This window comes from Callospermophilus lateralis, chromosome 2 (assembly GCF_048772815.1).
Source record: "Callospermophilus lateralis isolate mCalLat2 chromosome 2, mCalLat2.hap1, whole genome shotgun sequence".
NCBI lineage: Eukaryota > Metazoa > Chordata > Mammalia > Rodentia > Sciuridae > Callospermophilus > Callospermophilus lateralis.
In genome coordinates, this window is record NC_135306.1 from 105,316,681 (window position 1) to 105,338,772 (window position 22,092).

Here is a 22,092-nt window from a genome sequence, read left to right on the forward strand (position 1 = left end):
AGGAGGGCCGTACCCAGCTCACAAGCTGTGCAAAGGTTAAAGTAATGGTGTAGTAAATGACACTTAGTACAGTATCAGGCATGTAGAGCTCAAAAATAGCTAATAGGTATTGAGTATTTGTATTTTGCCATGAAGAGTAACAAGCATCTGAATTTAGTGCCATTATTGATTAATTTTCAGTGGAACAAAGTGAAGCCCAAGTTACTTGTCCAAGGTCACATGGGAAGTGAATGGCAGGAATTTCAGCATAGGCAGGCTGAATCCAGAGCATAGTTAATGAAACTCCATGCTATTCTGACTCTGTTATAAGGAGAATCAGGCAAGATGCTATCGCTGTAACTTGTCAATATTTGTTCCCTTCTGTAAGTTCCCCCCTCAATCTCCATTACAAAGCATCCCCACTGGTTAACCCTCCAGAACACTGATGAGATCCCAGGAGGAAATGGCAGCAGAAGCAAAGTGAGAAAAAGGGGGTTAGGGCACATAAATCATCTACCATAATTTGGATTTGATATGTCTAAAGACTCATGTGTTAAAGGCTTAGTCCTCAGCTCCATACTATTGGGATGTGTGGGTATTTAAGAGGTGGGACAAAGTGGGACACCTTCTAGTCATTGGGAGTACTCTCTCAAAGCGGGTGGTGGGACACTGCCAATTCCTTCCTCTCCTTGATGACCTGGCCATCAGGTGAATAGTTTTGCCATGTGCTGCCTCACCACAGACCCAAAGTAACAAGGCCAACCAATAGTGAATGGACACCTTCGAAAGTTGAACCCAAAATAAATCTTTGCTCTCTCTAAGCTGATATGTCAGGGATTTGTTACAAATGATAACAATAATGAAATAAAAAAGCTGTCACACCAAACCACCAAGCTCCTTTACATCCCTTGAGTATTGGGAGTTCTCATTGTGGGGATGACTAAGCTGTTATCATTCCTGAGAAATGAGGACGGGAGTGGGTGAGTTGCTTTGCCCCGGCTCACAGAGCTGAATAGGAGAGGCTACTCAGTAGCTTAGAGGAAAGGCTGATTGTTGCTCAATACAAAGACTACTTCCCTAACACTTGGAGCAATCTGACCACTCGAATCAATGCTGAGAACACACCTGGCATTACACAAAGCATCATGGTATTATGCTGGCTCCAGAGGGGCTCAAAAATGAATCACATATGACTCCTTCTCCTTTGGAACTCACAGTAGAGAAATCAATAAAAGGTTGCTTTAGGCTGGAAAAAAGAGAGCACGAGGAGTCTGGGACAGCTATTTTTAAGCAGGTGAAGAGCACAAACATATTTAGTGTTACTCTGGTGGTCAGAACTGGCACCCATAGAAGTAATAGCAAGCAATGTCAGAGCTATGATACTCCTTTTTTTAAATTTTTTTTTGTAAGTACTGGGGCTAGAACCCATGGGCACATTATCCTGAGCAACACTCCTAGCCATATATATATATATATATATATATTTTTTTTTTTTTTTTTGACACAGGATCTTGTTAAGATGCTCAGGTTGGCTTCTAACTTGCAATCCTCCTGCCTCAGCCTCCTGAATCGCTGAGATTACAGGCATGTGCCACCATGTGGCTGGTGCCAGTCTGAAGTTATGGCTTCTAATATAAAATCCTCTCTTCTATATTCTGTTCTTTGATGCTGGCCTGAGACTCTGAAAACCACATTTCTCCTTGCCAACTGGAATCTCTTTGGTTCCCCTGTTAGTGGTATCAGAGGGAACTGGAAAGGAGGAAGACAGATGAGAGACTCTAGCTGTTGAATCGCTGTCACTGGTTGCATCACCAGCAGGGCCCCTCCACCCTGAAGATGGCAATTGATTCTAGTCTCCAACTTTCCCCCAGCACATCTACAGCAAGCATCATTGTGCCATTTGGGCACAATGATTGTCAACATAGGGTGAAACCACCTCCTTAGAGGTCTGAGTCCCAGTTCCTGAGGTGCCACCAACAACCAAGCAGTACCTCCTCCTCAAGGGCCTGAGTCCAGCCTTAGGGGGCCCTTTCTCCAAGTCTCCAGGCACTGACACCCCATCTTACCTTTGTGTCCCAGCCTTAGAGGTGGAGACTTCTTCTGAAGTTATATTACTTCAGTGTTCACTTTTTTTAAAAAAATATTTATTTTCTAGTTGTAGTTGGACACAACACCTCTATTTCACTTGTTTATGTTTGTATGTGGTGCCGAGGATCGAACCCAGAGTCCCACACGTGCGAGTCGAGCGCTCTACCACTGAGCCACAAACCCAGTCCCTAGTGTTCACTTTTAGTCATTTCATTTCTCTAGTACCTATTTAACCAGGAAATCCTCCCCACCCCCCCACCCCCGCGCCCCACACACACACTGAAATCCCTGTTGTGGCTTCTGATTTCTTTTCTTCTATAATATCTATATTTATTTATTTTTATGTGGTGCTGACAATTGAACCCAGTGCCTCACATATGTGCTCTACCACTGAGCTGCAGCCCCAGCCTGGCTTCTGGTTTTTTAACTGGACCCTAACATAATTCTTATTGGAAAGTTCTTATTGCAACCAATTAGGCTGGTTAAAAACTTAATGTATGATTTGAGAGGTTACAAAGTCTTAGTCTGTAAAAGTGTGAAATCACTGAGTTTGTAGACCCAAAAGTATTCTTAGACATTGTTTATTGTATCCCATTATTTTACTGAAGCTCAGACAATTAATTGACTTCTTGAAAGGTATTGTATTTCATTTAACATTTACCTGTAGCATTTAATCAGTGCTAGATACTGTTCTAAACAAGGTGGCTAAATATAAGCTCATTGAATTATAATAACTACTATCAGGGTCACTGCAGAAACTGTGATGCTTGAGGTTAAGTAACTTGCCCAAGGTGACACAGATAGTAAATTGGAGAACTGGGGATCAGACCAATGATTTCTGGTTTGTATTACTACTCCGTGTGTGTGTGTGTGTGTGTGTGTGTGTGTAGAGTACTGGGGATGGAACCCAGGGCACTCTACACTAAGCTATATCCCCAGTCTTTTTTATATTTTATTTTGAGACAGGGTCTCACTAAGTTGCTGAGATTGGCCTCAAACTTGCAATTCTTCTGCCCCAGTCTCCCAAGTACCTGGGATTACAGGCGTGTACCACAAAGCCTTGCTTGTGTTCCTACTCTTAACTTTTCTCTATGATGTTTTTAACTAGCTGTAGTGCCCAGATGAGGGTCTAGGACAATAACAAACTTCCATACTAATTCCCCCCCCACTATTCTGAGGGTGGGGTAGATAGCCATTCTGGACCAACCTCCCATATTGGTGCATCTTCCAACACTTGGATGCTAATTTCCATTATATTTTTATGACCTTCCTGCTACCTACCTGAAGAAATGCTATGATTTGTGTTATATTCATTCACTACCTATAGCATAAAGCTATTGGGCACATTGTCCATCACATAGTAGATACTCAATATATATTTAAAGAAAGATTGAGTAGTATTAATTTAGCAGCTACATAATATTTATGTACACCTTTCAAAACATTTTTTAAAGATTTAAATTTTTTTTACTCATGGCAAAATACATATAAAATAAAATCTACCATTTAAATCATTTTTAAGTGTATATTTCGGTAGTGTTAAGCATATTCATGTTCTTTTTTTAAACTCTCTTTTTTTAATTTTTTTTTTTTTTTTTAGTTGTAGATGAACACACAGTATCTTTATTTATTTTTATGTGGTGCTGAGGATCAAACCCAGTGCCTCACACGTGCAAGGCAAGTGCTCTGCCACTGAGCCTCAGCCCCAGCCTTATTCATATCCATTTGCAATCCGTCTCTAAATCTTTCTCTTTTTTTGGCAATTACCCATTAACAACATCTCCCATTTTCCCCTTCCCCAATTCTGGCAATTACCATTGCATTTTCAGTTTCTCTGGGTTTGACTACTCTATGGTATATGTTTTCATTAGCTTTTGCATTTCTGTGACCAAAATCCTGACAGAACAACTTAGAGGAGGAAAAGTCAATTGGGGCTCACTGTTTCAGAGGTCTCAGTCCACAGACTGCCAACTCCATTGTTCTGCGTCCAAAGTGAGACAGCATATCATGAGAGAAGGGCCTAACAGAAGAAAGCTGCCCAGCTCATGGCCAAGTCAGTAAGCAGAAAGAGAGAGGCCACAGGAAGAACGACACTTCCAGGGCATGACCCTAGTGACCCTCCTCCTCCAGCCATGCCCCGCCTGTCTACAGTTACCACCCAGTGTGTGCATTCAAACTAGGATGGACTGGTTACAGTTCTCACAACCTAATCATTTCATCTCTGAACATTCCTGCATAATGGGAACTTTGAGGGGATACCTCATATCTAAACTATAACAATATGTAAAACTATTTTTATAACAAACTAATTTTATATTCTTTGTTCCCCTCCTATTACTGGAGATTGAATCCAGTGCTTCATGCTGCTAAGGCAAGCCCTCTACCACTGTGTTATATTCCCAGTCCCTTGTTTTGATTTGTTTTGAGATAGAGTCTTATTAAATTGCCCATGTTGGCCTCTAACTTGTGATCCTCCTGCCTTAGCCTCTTAGCTGGTACCATAGGTGTGTCACTGTGCCCAGGCCATCATACTTAATCTTATTGGATTGCAACAATAACCTTACAAGTGTGCAGAACAGAGCCTTTTAGATTCCTAGACCATTTTATTTTAGGCTCTCCAGATATTAAGAAATGCCAAATCAAGATTACAAAAAATCATGTTATATTTAAAAACTTTCGTGGAATGAACACATGCTTTAAAAAAATGCAGTGCCATATACTTTCTTTTCTTAATATTTATTTTTTGCAGTTGGGCATAATACTTTTATTTTATTTATTTATTTGTATGTGGTGTTGAAAATCAAACCCAGGGCCTCTTACATGCTAGGCGAGCGATCTACCGCTGAGCCACAACCCCAAACCATGCAGTGCCATATACTTTCAACCAGACAAAATTTATTTTAAAATTTCCCTTTGGATGTACTACAGAAGGTGTGGTTGGAAAATGACACATTTCAAATTGAATGATGGATATCTTTAAATCTTGTATTTCTCTGTGGCTGAATGCATATTTATTTTTGAGATTGTATCAAAATTGAAATGTGAGGCCCTGCCTTAAAGTGAGGTGTAGGTGCAGTAACCATCTCTCTCTCTCCACCAGCCTTGTCATTGTAAAAGGCCTGGGGTGGGTATCTTTCCCATTTTTACAAACCAAGAAAGAGTCTTTTGTTTCTACCGGCAGAGGTTAACCACAGATGGTGATGGAGTCAAGATTAGAATGAGCCCAAATGCTCAATGCACAAAGCCAAATGAGTACGGCTGTCTATTTTGGACATTTGATGCAGAGTAGCCACATATTTTTACATCTTTCAGTTTATTCATGGCTAACCAATATGCCAATATGGCTGCAAAAGAGGTTGCCTCTAGGTTCTACTAAAATGCTTTATTATCATGGGCTGCTTTGGAGGTAGTGAGATTCCCAGCTCTTGGAGTGCTCAAGAAGAGATTTTACTGGCATGATTCGGGTTTGCTGCAGAGGTGATTCAAGAGTAGGTGGAGATAGGGACAGGGGGTTGCAGTCAATTATTTCCATCTTTCCTTCGGACACTCCCCAGCAGAGGGGCCAAGCCCACTGGCACATCTCTGTCGCCCACCCTGGGGGAGGCACTATGGATTGCACATTTGTTTCCCTACCTTTTCATTTGCGGCAGCCAGCAGCTGGTTGTTGGGTAGCTTCAGCTTAATTTGAACAACTGGGCTCTGGTTTCCCAAGGAAAACAGCCATCCATCCATCAGTATTCTCTTCAGTCCCCCGACAGCTGCTCACTCTGGGCCAGCTCAACCTGCACTGACCTCATCTTCTCACACAGAGCAGAGGAGGATTTGGAAAAAATTAGTTATATTAGTGACTCCCAGAAACACTCCGTTTACTTGTGATATGACAAATATTTCAGCCATTAGGATCTCTCTGTCTCTTATCATCTTAAATGCACTCACTTACATTCCAAATCACTACTTAATTTAAAAGCCTATTTGTTGAGATTGTGACAGGCCCAGGGAAAAGGAGAGACAGACACTCACTCCGCTCTGGCTGGAATAGAATCAGACTTGGAACTTTGATTGAATCTTCCTCCCCAAGACTTATGCCCAGTCAGGCACGATGTAAACACTTAGGAGGCAACTGACTTAAAGGGCACCCCACACTGTAGAGATTTATAAGCTCTGCCTTGAAGTAGCCATGTGGCATGGTGACCTGGGGCAAATGATTTATTGCTGGGTGTCCTCATGCACCCTGACCCCTGGATACAGTGACTCTCTCAGTGAACATTTATTGAACTCCTACTAGATACTAGGTAGTGTGATAGATTCTGAGGGTACGCAGATGAATGAGCCATTTGCCTGTCTATCCTTAAAGTTATTCTCAGTTTATTATTAGTAACATTTATCAAGCACTTACTTTGTGTCAACTGTGTTAAATATTATACAGACTTTTCCTTTGAATTCCCACCATAATCCTATGAATTAAGCTACATTTTATTCCCATTTTAAAATGAGGATATTAAACACTATGCAGCATTGCTTCCTCATATGAAAATTCCTCTAGTGTAATTTACAAATGGGAAGTTCCCAGGACAGATCACGTCCAATAGATGTGTGTGTTGTGTGGTCAGGATATTAACATGCTGTTGGATTGTAACAGGGAAAATATTACCCTTAGTGGCAAGAAGTGAGGGCTGGTAGAATTCATGGGGTGTGTCATCATTGCCTACCTAGCACACAGAGAAGAGACCCGAAATAACTTTTTGTCCCCCAAGTTTTAGCATTTTTTTCAGCTGTGTTAAAAGGAAGCAAGGAAGGAAAAACTTCCTACCTTGGATAGGTTTTTTAAAAAAAATTAATTAAGCTTAGCTTAGTGAAGTGGTGTAAGCCTACATTCCCAGTGACTGTGGAGGTAAAGGCAGGAGGATCGCAAGTGGCAATTTAGCAAGACCCTGTTTCAAAATAAAAAATAAAAAGGACTGCTGATGTAGCTCAGAGGTAGAGCATTCCTGAGTTCAATCACCGGTACCACAAAAAAGAAAAAGAATTAATTAATTTTGTGACAAATTATAATTATATGTAATTATGTAGCATAAAATGACATGTCTAGATCATGTGGAAAGATTAAATCAATCTAACTAATATATCTACTTCCTTAAATTCCTATGATTTATTCTTCCTCCCCACCCCTCTTTTCTGGTCTTGGGAAGTGAACCCAGGGGCACTTTACCACTGAGCTACATCCCAAGTCCCTTTTATTTTATTTTATTTTATTTTTATTTTGAAACAGGGTCTTGCTAAATTGCCCAGGCTGGTCTTGAATTTGTGATCCTCCTGCCTCAGCCCCTGGAGTGGCTGGGATTTCAAGCCAGCCTGGCTTATTCTTTCTCTCTTAACCGCAACTTTGTACTCTTTATCTCCCAATAGCTTTAAAATAATAAAATGAATATGAAGATTAGCAATTAGGGGGCTGGGGTTGTGGCTCAGCGGTAAAGCGCTCGCCTAGCACATGCGAAGCCCTGGGTTCAATCCTCAGCACCACACAAAAATAAGTAAATAAAATAAAGATATTTTAAAAATTATATTTAAAAAAAGATTAGCAATTAGACTATCAAATTTAAATTTCTCTTCAGCTTTATTTGTCTTTGGATTATATTCCTCCATTTCTGGGGTCTGGTCTAAAGTCACTTGAAGCCAGGCATGGTGACACATACCTGTAATCCCAGAGACCCAGGAAACTGAGGCAGAAGGGTTGCAAATTCTAGGCCTGCCTGGGCAACTTAGACCTTCAGTAACTTGGCAAGGCCCTGTCTCAAAATTCAAAAGCCTGGGAATGTAGATCAGTAGTGAAGTGCTCCTGGACTTAATCTCCAGCATCAAAAAATACAAATGCAAAAAATTAAAAATAGGGCTGAGGTTGTGGCTCAGTAGTAGAGTGCTTGCCTAGCATGTGTGAAGCCCTGGGTTTGATCCTCAGCACCACATAATGATAAATAAAGGTATTGTGTCCATCTACAACTAAAAAAAATTTAAAAAATAAAAATAAAATAAAAAACAAAGTCACTTGAAATAATTATTTTATTTTTAAATGTATATTTTAAAATGTATATTTAATTGTTGTATACATTAAATTCATTCTTTTTAGTTTTTGTTTTTAGGGATTACTCTTATTATAATTTGTGAATATATGAAACATTTATGTTTCCAACATCAAAATCTTATAGGTATATATAAAGAAACCTTGCTCCCAATAATGTTCCTGCCAGTCCTTCCCTATTTTAATTAGTTTTTTTGGAGAGGGGTACCAGAGATTGAACTCAGAGAGCATTTGACCATTGAGCCACATCCCCATCCCTGTTTTGTGTTTTATTTAAATACAGGGTCTCAATGAATATCTTACTGCTTCGCTTTTTGCTGAGGCTGGCTTTGAACTCATGATCCACCTGCCTCAGCCTCCCTAGCTGCTGGGATTATAGGCATGCGCCACCATGCCTAGCCTGATTAGTTTTAAATTTATTTTATACTGTTTCTTTTGGTAAGTATAAGCAAATATGTATGTATATTTGTATGTGTTTCTTCTTTTTTTTTTACATAAAAGGTGTCATTCTTTATATATATAAAAATATTTTTTCCACTTCTTATTTTGTCTACTTGCTATATCCTAGAAATCACTTGACTTCAGTATATACAGTTCTGTTTTGTAACTTCAGAAATTTCAGGGTGTTCTATTGCATGCAATATAACTATATCTTATTCAACCAGTTATTGATGGACATTTTAATTGTTTCCAGTTATTTTCAGTTATGAATAATAATTCCAATATAAGTATTGTTCATACTTGTACATATGTCATTTTGAATTTTTGATGGTGCATTTTGGGATAGCTTCCTATTAGTGGTATTTCTGGGCCAATGGGTAAATGCACATATACTTTTTCTAGATATTTTCAAATTCAATCCTAATAGGCTGATGCTGTTTCAAGTCATCCAAAACAATGAATGAGTACCTCTTTCCCCACTACTTCATCAATAGAATACACTCATTTTGAGTGTGAGGGGATGTTACAAGGGATTGAACTCAGGTGTGTTCTACCACTGAGCTACATCCCTGGTCCTTTGTATTTTTAATTTTGAGACAGGGTCTTGCTAAATTGTTGAAGCTGGCCTCAAACATGTGATCTTCCTGCCTCAGCCTCCTGAACAACTGGGATTATAGACTAGAAAAAAAAATATATATATATATATATTTTTTTTTTTGTACCAGGAATTGAACCTAGAGGTTCTTAACCACTGAACCACATCCCCATTCCTTTTTAATATTTTATTTAGAGACAGGGTTTTGCTGAGCTGCTTGGGGCCTCACTAAATTGCTGAGGCTGACTTTAAACTTGCCATTCTTCTGCCTCAGCCTCCCAACTTTCTGGAATTACAGGTATATGCCATTGTGCCTGGCTTAGAATATACTATTGGATTTGGGATTTTGCCAGCATGATATATGAAAAGTAGCAACCCAGTATAGTTGTATTTTGCACTGCACTTACTGTGAGTGAGATAGTGTATCTTCTCATATGTTGGATGCCATTTAAAAATTTTCTGCTATGAACTGCTTGTTTAAATCTTTGCATGGACCATTAAATATATTGATACACAATAATATTTAATCTCGAAACAACCCAAGGGGTTGGTATCATTATTCTCCCTGACATGAATGAAGAAATGGCAGATTAGAAAGGTTAAGTAATTTACCCCAAATTACACAACTAATATGTGGTTGAAATCAAGCTGTTCAACTGTTAGGCCCCGTGAATTCTCTATGGATCTACTTCCAGGAGTAAAACTTGGAATATCTGTGTTTTTCTTTAATAAAGGGCCAGTGCCTGAATTCACATCTCTGAGCCAGGACTGTTTCAGAAGGTTCTGTGGTGGTTGGGCTCAAGATAGAGATAGGAGTGTGTACGTAAAGAGTAGGATGGGACCTGATGTGGGACCTGATGTGTTACCAAGCATCAGCCAGCAGCCTGGGGCATTTTTGAATCTCAATGGTAGAGGACAAGGGAGAGAGACCTGCAACCTATTTAATTCTGTTAGAGAATCAGTGAGGTGCTTGATGAAGCCATTAACTGGGGTTCGTGTCTCCATTCTACTTATAAGACTCCAGGAGGGCAAATGCTGATGGAAATTTATTGATTTCTTTTTCTGCCTTTACCGAATGGGTCAAAAACATGGTATAACACTGCTGGTTCCAATTAAAATCACCTGTTAGCTTACAAAGGTTGGCCCTCTTCACCCTCCCCCTTCTTCCCCATTTAAAAAGGGTTTAAAAGATTTTCATTTAATTGATTTGCTGTAAAATGCCCTTTACAATTACCCAGATAAACTAGGCGTCACCTGTGGAGTAAGAGCCAATTTGAGCTGTTTATCAAGACTTCGCCTCTGGCCACTTCTCACCCTGGGATCTTGAGTCTCTGTATTGATAGCTTGCATCTGTCAACATTGGATATTTTTAGTGGGCTGCAGAAAGCTTTTAGGGAGATGGGGATGGTGGGGCTGCATCTTTGAGCAGGTGAAGAAAGCATGATTTTTTTTTTTTTTTTTTTGGTGTTTAAAATGAGAATGCCTTATTGTGCTGAAAACAAGTTCAGAAAATCAGCTCTAGAACCATATGCCTTAAAAGTAATCTGAGTTGGCCCCGTTTAAAAACTATGCAGCGAGCCCCAGGAAATGAAGACATGGGTGACAAAATACATTTACCCAGTTTCTTTTGGTTTCAGTTTCGTGTGTAGCTGTCTTAATGTTAGGAAGAAGTTGAGGAACCTTTGCAAAGGTTGTAAAGTGACATTTATGTTTTTTGAGCTGATGGGGTGGGTAGGAAGACAGGGGGAAACAAAGGAAGTAGGACACAGAGACAGTTATCCTAGGCCTTGTATTCCCTCCTCCCTTTGGTACTAGGGATTGAAGTCAGAGGCACTTTACCACTGAGTCACATTACTAGCCCTTTTTACTCTATTTTGAGACAGGGTCTCACTACATTGCTGACATTACAATCCCCCAAATTTGCAATCCCTCTACCTTAACATCCTGATTTATAGGCCTACACTACCATACCTTTGCTATTTTTTTTTTTTTTTCATACTGGGGATTGAACTCAAGGGTACTTAAACCACTGAGTCACATCCCTGGACCTTTTTATATTTTATTTAGAGACAGGGTGTCACTGAGTTGCTTAGGGCCTTGATAAATTGCTGAAGCTGGCTTTGAAGTCACGATCCTACAGTTTCAGCCTTCCAAACTGCTGGGATTTCAGGTGTGTGCCACTACACCCAGCTCCTTTGCTCTCTGTCCCCATGTTTTCTTTTTGATACTGGGGATTGAACCCAGGGCCTCACAGATGCTAAGCACATGCTCTCCCACTGGGCTCTGCCCCTAGCCTGCTTCTTCCCTTGCCCTGTTGCTGTGACAGCCTTATCACTGAACTCGGGATACTCTCATTTTTTAATGCTGCTTGAGTCCTTGAAGAATTTTGATGTTGTTAACTTCTCCATTTTCTACAGAATATTTTACTTTTCTTGAATTCTTTGATATCACACTCTCCTGGATTTTTTTCTATTCTGTCTGACTACTTCTCAAACTCTTAGTAACAGTTTTTCTCTGCTGTTCCTTAATAGGTCTCCTCAGGGTTATTTCCTAGATTGTCTTCTCTGCGTTTCCTGGCAGGAATTTCAATACAAGTTCTATCAAAATCCATCAGTGTAGACAAGTGAATATCTGTAAGCAAAATAATGACTTTAGACTGTTACCTCATAACATATACAAAACTTAATTCAACATTGATCCAGAGGTTGAGGCAGGAGGATCACGAGTTCAAAGCCAGTCTCAGCAATGGTGAGAAGCTAAGCAACTCAGTGAGGCCCTGCCTCTAAATAAAATACAAATAGGGCTGGGGATGTGCCTCAGTGGTCAAGTGCCCCTGAGTTCAATCCCAGGTACCCTCAAAACAAAAAGAAAAGAAAAGAAAAAACATGATCAAAGACCTAAGTGTAAGGGTTAAACATATAAAACTCTTAGAAGAAAACAAGTGTAAATCTCTGTTACCTTGAGTTAATTAAAATACCTTAGATGTAACACTGAAAATAAAAGCAACAAAACATAGACATCATCAAATTGAAAACTTTTGCATGTTGAAAGAACCCATCAAGAAAATGAAAAGGAGGCTGGGGATATGGGTCAGTGGTGGAGAACTTGCCTAGCATGCAGAAAAGACCCTGGGTCCAGTTTAGCACCACCTAAAAAATAAAATTAAAAAAAAATAGATAAAGTGAAAAGGATGGGAGATAATTTTTGAAAATCATGTATCTGGTAAGGAATTTATTTAAAAATACATAACAAGCTCTGACAATTCAATAATAATAACCCAACTTAAGGATGGTAGACATTTCTTCAAAGATCCACAAATGGCCAAACAGCATGTGAAAAGATGTTCAATATTGCCAGTACAATGGTGCAGGCCTGTAATCCAGAGACTCAGGAGGCCGAGGCAGAAAGAACACAAGTTCAAAGCCAGCTTCAACAACTGGGCAAGATCCTACGCAACTTAGTGAGGCTTTGTCTCAAAATATAAAAAAGGCTGGAGAGGCTGGGGTTGTGTCTCAGTGGTAGAGCACTCGCCTTTCCCCCTCTTGTTGGGGCCCTGGGTTTGATCCTCAGCACCACATAAAAATAAATAAACAAAATAGATGTATTGTGCCCAACTACAACTAAAAAATAAATATATATTTTTTAAAAGGGCTGGAGATGTTTAGAACACAACAAAACAAAATCCCATATCCAACAATGTCACTCCATATTTCTCCCCAAACTGCATCCCTCCAATCCTAGGTGACCACGAGTATACTCTCTACACGAATTTGTCTATTATGGACATTTCATATAAATAAAGTCATATAACACTGTCTTTTGTGACTGGCTTCTCTCACACATCTACATGGTAACATGTTTCAGTACTTTGCCCCTTTTTATGGTTGAACAAGATTACACTGTGTGGATATACCACATTTGTTAAAATCCATTCATTAGGTGGTAGGTATTTAGTTGAGTTACTTTTTTGGCTGTTATAAATAATGCTGCTAAGAACATATGTGTACAAGTTGTTACGTGGAAATATGCTCTCATTTCTCTTGGGCATATAGCTTTTGCTGGCTTTGAACTTGCTATCCTCCTATCTCAGCCTCCTGAGCCGCTGGTATTACAGGTATGTGGTGTGTGCAACTGCTCCCGGCTGAATTGTATATCTTCAAAGAATGAATTGCATGTTTGTGAATTATATCTCCATACATCTGTTAAAAATTTCCCCTCTCAGTGTTCTTTCTTATCTTAGTGAAAAGCAAACTGATTCAGGCTACTAATATCTCAAATCTATGCACTGCTTTGTCCAACCTCCCACCATCTCCTACTTGGATCATCATAAAAGCCATCTAATGACCTCTCCAACATCATTTCTCACCATTCCTACTCTGATCATTTTACATTTTTCAGTTCTGCAAATTTTCTTGCCCTATGTCGTTTCTGGGTCCCTGCAAAGGCTGATCATTCTGTCTTATTGGTCTCAGTTTATATGTCACTTAATCTGGAACTTTCCCCCCCCCAATTAGTTCTCTTCTCCATACATCTAGGATAGATTCCCCCACCACCCATGGATACCTGTTTATTTCATACTGTTAATGAGGTGCCAGGCACTGTTCTCAGTACTTCATAAAATCAACTCATTTAATTTTCACAATCGTATGATGTAGGTATTGCTATTGTCATTGTCATTGACACATGAGAAAATTGAGGCACAGAAAAACTAAGTCATCCTTTTTCACACTCACATAGCCAGTGGTGGGGACTTGATTTGAACTGAGATAGTGTGGCTCTCTAGTTATGCTGCCTGAAATTGCTTAGCACACCAGAGCACTTAATTATACGTGTGTTAGCTTTGCATTTCTGGGGCCAAAATACTTTACAAAAACAACCTAGAGGAGGGAAAGTTTATATTGGCTCATGGTTTCAGAGGTCTCAGTCTGTAGATGGCTGAGTCCATTTCTCTGGGCCCAAGGTGATGCAGTGCATGGCAGCAGAAGGGCCTATTGTTCCATTCATGGCAGCCAAGAAGCAGAGAGAGAGGAAGAAGGGTGAAGGGGCCATATTCCCTTCCAGGTCACGCCCACAGTGACCCACCTCTATCCATACCCCACCTGCTTACAGTTACCACCTAATCAGTCCATTCAAACCAGGACGGGCTGATTAGGTTACTGCTCTCACAATCCATTTCACCTCAGAAAATTCCTGCATTAACCCAGGAGTTTTGGGGGGACACCTCATATTCAAACCAAAGCAATATTGTATTGTAATTCTTTAATTACATCCCCAGGTTTTTAGTTTATTGAAGATGAGGATCACGTCTGTTTTATTCATTGTTGCAGTGCCAGCATGAAGTCTAGCCCATAGTTCTTTCTTTCTGTTTACATTTGGCACCCCAGGATGCTCTACGTCTTAGCTATAGTTAATTCCCAGCCTGCCTGTCCTCCCTTTCCCCACCCCCTTGACAAGTTCTTGCTAAATTGCTGAGGCTGGCATCAAACTTGCAATCCTCAGCCTCCCAGACTGCTGGGATTACAGGCATGTGCCACTACATGGTCCATATTACATTAATTTTAAAATGTCAATGAGCCAAGTCCAGTGGAATGTGCCTTTAATCCCAGTGACTCTGGAGGCTAAAGTAGGAGGTTCTTGAGTTCAAGGGCAGCCTCCACAGCCCTGGGTTCAATCTCCAGTATCAAAGAAAAGAAAAAAGAAAAAAAAAAATCAATGAATCAATGGATGAACAAATCAATTAGTTAAGATTCAAATATGTGAGAAGTAAAGGAAAAGAATAGTTAGGTTTCTAGTAAAAGGACAATGCTCAGATTTGTGACTTGATATCATTCATATCTTCTCCAATGTACAGGCTCTTTATTTCTTGAGGAATTTTCATGTGATAAAGTTCCTAACATACAGTAAATGATCAATAATTTTTTTTGGTGATCAATAATTCTTGCTTATTTTTTTAACTTTTCAAATTACTGCTAGACTTACCAAAATAAGTACAAAAACAATACAAAGAATTATTATACACTCCTTACCTAAATTTCCCAAATATATATATCTTAATTTCCCAAATATTAATTTGTCACATAGCCACAATACCAGGTCACAACTTAGAAGTTGACATGCCTACTCTATTAATTATTGACAGACCTCATTTGATTTTTTTTTAACCTGTACTTGTAATGTCTTTTTTATGATCCATGATCCAATGCTGATGCTTCTGAAGCACACTAGCAGTTATTTTGCATAATATCCCTCCATTCGGGCTTGGCTGTGTGTTCTCATGATTCAATTCGGGTTATGCACTTTTGGAGAGGATACTGCATAAGTGATGCCATGTATTTCTCACTGCATCATATCAGGAGGCTCTGTTTCATTACTGGTGACAGAAACCTTGGTCACTTGTGGTAACTGCCAGGTTTCTTCATTGTGAAGTTATCACAGTTCTCACTGTAATTAATAATCCTCATGCTGGGCACAGTGGTGCATGTCAATAATGATGCCAGTGATTCAGGAGGCTGAGGCAGGAGGATTTCATGTTCTAGGTCAGACTGGGCAATTTAGTGAGACCCTGTCTCAAAAATCAAAGGAACTGTAAGCTGGGGCTTTAGCTTTGTGACAGAGAGCTTGCCTAGCATGCACGAGGCACTGGGTTCGATCCTTAGCACTACATAAAAATAAATAAATAAAATAAAGGTATTGTGTCCAACTACAATTAAAAAAATAAATATCTCTATATTTTTAAAAAAGGACTGGGTATGTAAGGGGCTAAGGAAAATATTAAAGAACTCCCCTGTCCATGTGCCTGCTTTGACCGTTGTACATCGTTGATGGAACAACTAAAGGAGGCTGATTTATCCGTGGGATCGGCTGACTCATGAGAACGCAGACTCATTCCTTTATCTCAAGGGTATCACTCTCTCTCTTTGGAGATCTGGCCAGTCCTTGGGGGGATTAAGTGTCCTGGAGGGGATGACTAGATTACTCAGGTTGTTAGAACAGAGCTTTCTGTGTTCTAACTTGTATTCAAGGAACCCCACTGGAATGACTTTGGAGTCTCACTTGTGGAGAGGACACTCTGATGAGGATTTCCCAGTCTGGACCCTGAAAAGCTGCCCTGGGACTCACCAGTTGCATGACTTCAGATGTTGGTGTTTTCCTTAATCTGATGATGTATTTTCTTCTCTTTCTCTTTTACCTATCACTTTTGTTTTTGTTCTTGTATCCATATTATTACTAAAATAAATGCTATCTTGTATAAAGTTGTATAAAGAGAGTGTCTTTATTGTCTATCTGATCCGACCTGCCAAAACCAACAGCTGCACACATACATAATGCTTTAACTCTACAGAATGTAGCTCAGTGGTACAGTGCTTTCTCAGCATGCGTGAGGCCCTGGGATCAATCCCCAGTAACACACACACACACACACACACACACACACACAATTTATAATCATCTTTTGGAGAGTTACTTTGAGACTATGTAAATATGTTTCTATGCATATTTAGCATATGTTGATACTTGCTTGAAACAATTATTACTGTGATATTTGCAATGGGTGACTTTTCATTTCTATCATTCCTTCCACATTTATTGGTTGAATGTTTCTCTGACAGTAAATTGTTCATAATATATTTACTTATTTGCTCATGGTCATCTGTTTATAAAACAGTAGGTTCACAATTTCTAACCTATACCCCGGAAATACTCAAATTTACTAAATAAAATACAGCATTGCATACTCATTACCCTTAAATTGTATAATGAAATAACTTTTCAAAGTGATGAAGATAATTCTCTTTCCCCACCTCTTTTATAGTAGTTAGGCTATTAATTTGTAATAAAGTCAACACATATTTTTTAAAGTGAAGAATATTTATAAAAAATATATTGATCCAGGTGCAGCGGCGCCTGCCTGTAATCTCAGTGATTCAGGAGGCTGAGACAGAAGGATATCAAATTCAAAGCCAGCCTCATAACTTAGCAAAGCCCTGTCTCAAAAAAGGGGTGGGGGACTGGGGATGTGGCTCATTTTTTTTTTTAATTGAAAAAACACCACGTGTTTCTGGAACTGTTTCATTTTCTCTTCCCAGACACCTGAAACATCTCTAATCTCTTTTCTTTTCCTCCTGAGTTCATGCAGGCCACCAGGTGGCGCTCCCGAGTCTACCGTGGCCCCATTTTAAAAAGTGCTTTGAGTCAGGTTGACTTCAGGAAGCAGTTGCATTCCTAAGAAAGAGACACTCTACTTTCTTGCCACTGAGGGCCTCAACTCAGGATTAGGCAAAATGATAAAGGGATCACGTTAACCTCTGACTTCTTTGGAAACGTTGGGCTATTTCCTTTTTCCTTTATGAAAACTTCTTTCCAAGAAAAGCAAGTCAAAATGGGTTTACCTGTTTCCCAATCAGAGACTTTGCAAAGGGGCTGACTGCCCAAGGGAGTCCTTTGCAAAGGAAGCTTGGACAGGACATGGGGAGGCTGGGATTTAGGTGAAGTTCCACTACTAACTCTCAGTGCTTCCTCAAGGGGTTCACTTAGCTTTCTTGAGCTTTGGTTTTCTTATCAGCAAAACGAAGAAAGGGATTTGGCTCCACGTTCTCAAACACAAGTCCTTCCCATGTCAGGTGGATAACTGGAAGAGAATGAAGAGTGATTTATATAGAAAGTTGTGTTGACTAAACAAGATGAGAAATTCATGCGCTATGCCCTCAACTTCAACCTCAAAAAATAATTCCATAGACCAAACAAAGTATTTGTGGGCATCAAATATGTCCATGAAGTCACTAATAGCTTTCAGTCCTTAGCAGATAAAATTTCACTGCTAAGATAGTTTCTTCTCTGAGGTGCTGTAAGTACTCTGACATTTGCTCATGGTCATCTGTCTGCTTGGAGCCTTACCAACTGCCACTGTTCTCCGTCACCCTGCCTGTCTAAATCCTAATTCCTTCTTACATAACCCATTTGAGTGCCACCTGCTTTAGGAAGTTTCCCTTGACTCATCTCCTTCTAAATGAAAAACATTTTCTCTGTCCTCTGACTTGTCCTCTGAATTCCAATGAACCCTGTTTATGGCCCTTATTGCTTTCTCTACTATGTAATCATTATTTATGTGCTGACTGTTAATCTTTCCCTACAGATATATTTTTTAAGCTCCTTGAGGGCAGAATCCATGTCTCACTGAGTTTTGTATCCCCACCATCTGGAAAATCAATCAATGAATATTAATCAAGTGTGACTCTGTGCTAGACAGGGTTTTAGGTGCTTCATTTAACAAATAGTACTGGGGACCCAAATGTTTGCTGAATTAATCATTAAATGGCCAGTCAGAATTATGACAATGAAAAACAGACAATGCTAAGTGTTAGTTAAAGCATGGAGCAATTGGAAAGTACACACTCTGTGGGACCTCCTAACCTATGCCCTCTAGTGCATGCCAGTCATTATCTTGTGATGCACAGGGTGGATCTCAAGAGAGAATCATCCCACATATCTAACCTGAGGTGGGGGTGGATAGAGCCAAAGTCAGATTTGAAGTATAGTTTCTACTGAGTTCATATGGCTCTTGCCCTCAAAAAGTCAAAAATCATTAAGTTGAACCATCATAAGGACCATCAGGACCACCTGTGGAGTAAAGCAGGGGAATTCAGGCACTTTTGATCACTGGCATCCTAGAATAAAAACCATGTAAGCAGTCTCCTTCTCATTAAGGCAAATCTCTACCCAACTACCCACCTTCCTACCAGGGTGCCCAGTTGGAATTTTTGAGAGAACTGGGTGGTTGGGGCCAGGGATGGGAGGGAGACTTCTTCTTCTTCTTCTTTTTTTAGTTATTGATGGATATTTATTTATTTATTTATTTATTTGTTTATATTTGGTGCTTAGAATTGAACCCAGTGCCTCAGACATGCTAGGCAAGCACTCTACCACTGAGCCACAAACCCAGCTGGAGACTTCTTTTTAATGTGTATCTTTTGGTACCTTTTGAACTTGTAACGATGTACATGCATTACCTATTAAACATGAATTCATTTCTTGAAAAGAATAAGGGGAACTCATCAATTTTCTGTTTCCTGCTCCCTTCCCTTAACACATTCACATACAATGAAACTCTGCACAAAAACACCTTCTTTTCATAATTGTATCAGTTCCCCTTATCCATGGGGAATACATGCTAAATCTCCAGGAGATGCCTGTGGATAGTACTAACCACCACATATTCTAGTATTTTTCTTACACATACACACCTTTAATAAAGTTTAACTTATAAATTAGGCACAGTAAAGGATTAAGTGAAATAACCAATAATGACATAGAACAATTATAACAATAGACTATAATAAAATTGCCAACATCCTCACTTTTGCTCTTTGGGTTATTATCAACTAAAATAGGGGTTACATGAACAGAAACACTGTGATATGGTTACAAACAAGCTGATAGCCTAGATAGCTATTAAATGACTAATGGGCAGGTAGGTTATACAGCATGGATACACTGGACAAAGGGGTGACTCATATCTTGGGTGGGATAAGGCAGGATGGCACAATACTGGTAATGGCATGAATTTAAAAATTATGAATTGTTTATTTCTAGAATTTTCCATGTAATATTTTTGAACTGATGTTGACTTTAGTAAGAGAAACTGTTGATAATGGTGAACTACTGTACACATATAGCTAATGCTCTCCCTTAAAACCACACAGGCCAGTATGCATACAAAGGAACAGTGCATCTCACACTTCGACACCCCATGCAGGATCCCAGGTGTACACTCCCATGTGTGTGTGTGTGTGTGTGTGTGTGCATAAATGTGTATGTGATTTTTTTAAAAAAAATATATTTACTTATTTATTTTTATGTGGTGCTGAAGATCGAACCCAGTGCCTCACATGTGCAGGGCAAGTGCTCTACCATTGAGCTACAGTCTCAGCTCTGTGTATGTGATTTTTACCCACTCTTATTCTCTACCCTCTGCCTGATTCCTGCCTGTGTATACCTGCAGGCAGTTCTGCGTATGAATATGTGTGTATGTGTGTATATATGTGTATGAGTGTATATATATGCAGATGCAGAAGTACCTATAACACAGCCCTTTGCCCTCTACCTTCACCTGTGCCTGCTTCCTGTGTACATACACCTGGATGGATGCCCCTAATTACAAGGCGAAATAGGTTAAAAGTATCCTATTCAAAAGGACTAAATGGGCCTAATTATAGGTGACTGTAAAACTCTAATTAGGGGAGGACTCATTAGCTGCTAGAAATGGGAGGGAAATGCGGACCTGAAATTAAAAGACATGAATCACAAATGCAACCTCCTCAGGCAGTTGAAAGAAAGGGGTTTAATTGCCTTTTGATAAAAATGGGGTGGGGAAGGCAGGAAAAGGGAGGAGGCCAACCAAAGAAGGGGAATCCTGGAGACCAGACCTCTCCCACCGGCCTCTGCAAGCTTTTCCAGCTTTTCTCTGGATGCCATTTGTATGAAAAGTCACTTGCCTCCGTACTAGCGGGGGTGGGGGGTGGGGGTGGGGGTGTGTGTGTGTGTGAAATGGGAGGGACTTGTTACTGGCACCCTGCTGTCTCCTTCCTCCACTCTCTGAGCTGCTTTCTGTGCTCCCTCCATCAGGGTTCCTGGGTCCTTGGACCCTGTCACCTCTCTTCTCTAGGGACCAGGGGCATTGCCTGCAGAGAGGACATACCTTCTCATCCTGACTCAGCCACTCACTGACAGTGTGACCTTTGTGAATCACTTGGGCTAAGCAAACCTGTTTCCTTAATTACACACTGGACTGATAACATGAACCTCGCAGAGTTGCATAGAATGGCAAATGAGAAAGTGCTCTCTATACCGCCTTATGAATCAGGTCGAAGGTTCTTGGAAGACAGGAATCATCTCTGAGTCACGCTTGTTTTCAGTTCCCTGTCATATTTACCTGTAGGATGGGACTGCAGAGTTATTCTCACTGTGAGGTAAATGGGGGACCATAAGGAATAGTGTCTCCCTACACTGGTGGGAAAAAACAGATAAAACCATGGGGTGAAGCTGTGGTAGTCACGCTATTAATTATTACACTGAGCATTTGCAGTGTAGCAGGCACTATCCTAAGCAACTTATACATATTATTCACTTATGTATTCACTCACAGTATCCTTAAGAGGGAGAATTGTCCCAATTTTTAAAATGAGGAAATAGAGCTTCAGTTTAAGGGACTTACCCAAACTACACTGCTAGTAAGTAGGAAGCAGCACTTGAGCTAAACCCACACTTTTATTTATTTGTTTGTTTGTTTATTTAGGCGGTACATTTAATTTGGGCTCCTGGTTTCAGAGTTTCAGTCCCTGGTTGGGAGACTCCATTGTTCTTGAAGCCCACACTCCTAACTGTAGAATTCAACCAGCCAGCAGGTGGTGAATGACATTTGGGTTTTGCAGACTTTTGGATGTCTTGAATTATAGTTCTAGCTAACAATTTTTGAATACTTACCACCTAGTAGGTTCTTGAAGACTTTTACATGTTAATCTCTTTAATCCTTTCAACAACACAATGAAATAGGTATTCCCTACATTGTTGTTTATTTTTCCCATTTTGCAGATAAAGAAACTGGGACCCAGAGAAGTAAAATAAATCACCCAAGAGCACAGGAGCAGATGAATGTAACTCTGAGGGTGTGTGCATATGCACGCACACACACATGTACACACATCACATAGTCCTTCATAGATATATGTAACTTTGATTTGTCAATTTAGAAAGTGTTTTAGATTAAAAAAAAAAAAAAAAAAAAAAAGATGAACATTGCCACAGTCCGGCTGGGCACAAATCACGAGCCACTGAAGCAGGAACAAACTTTATTTTTGAACTCCTCCAGCAACTCCCGAAAGCCACGCGGCTCCTCCAGGAACCAGCCACCAGAAAT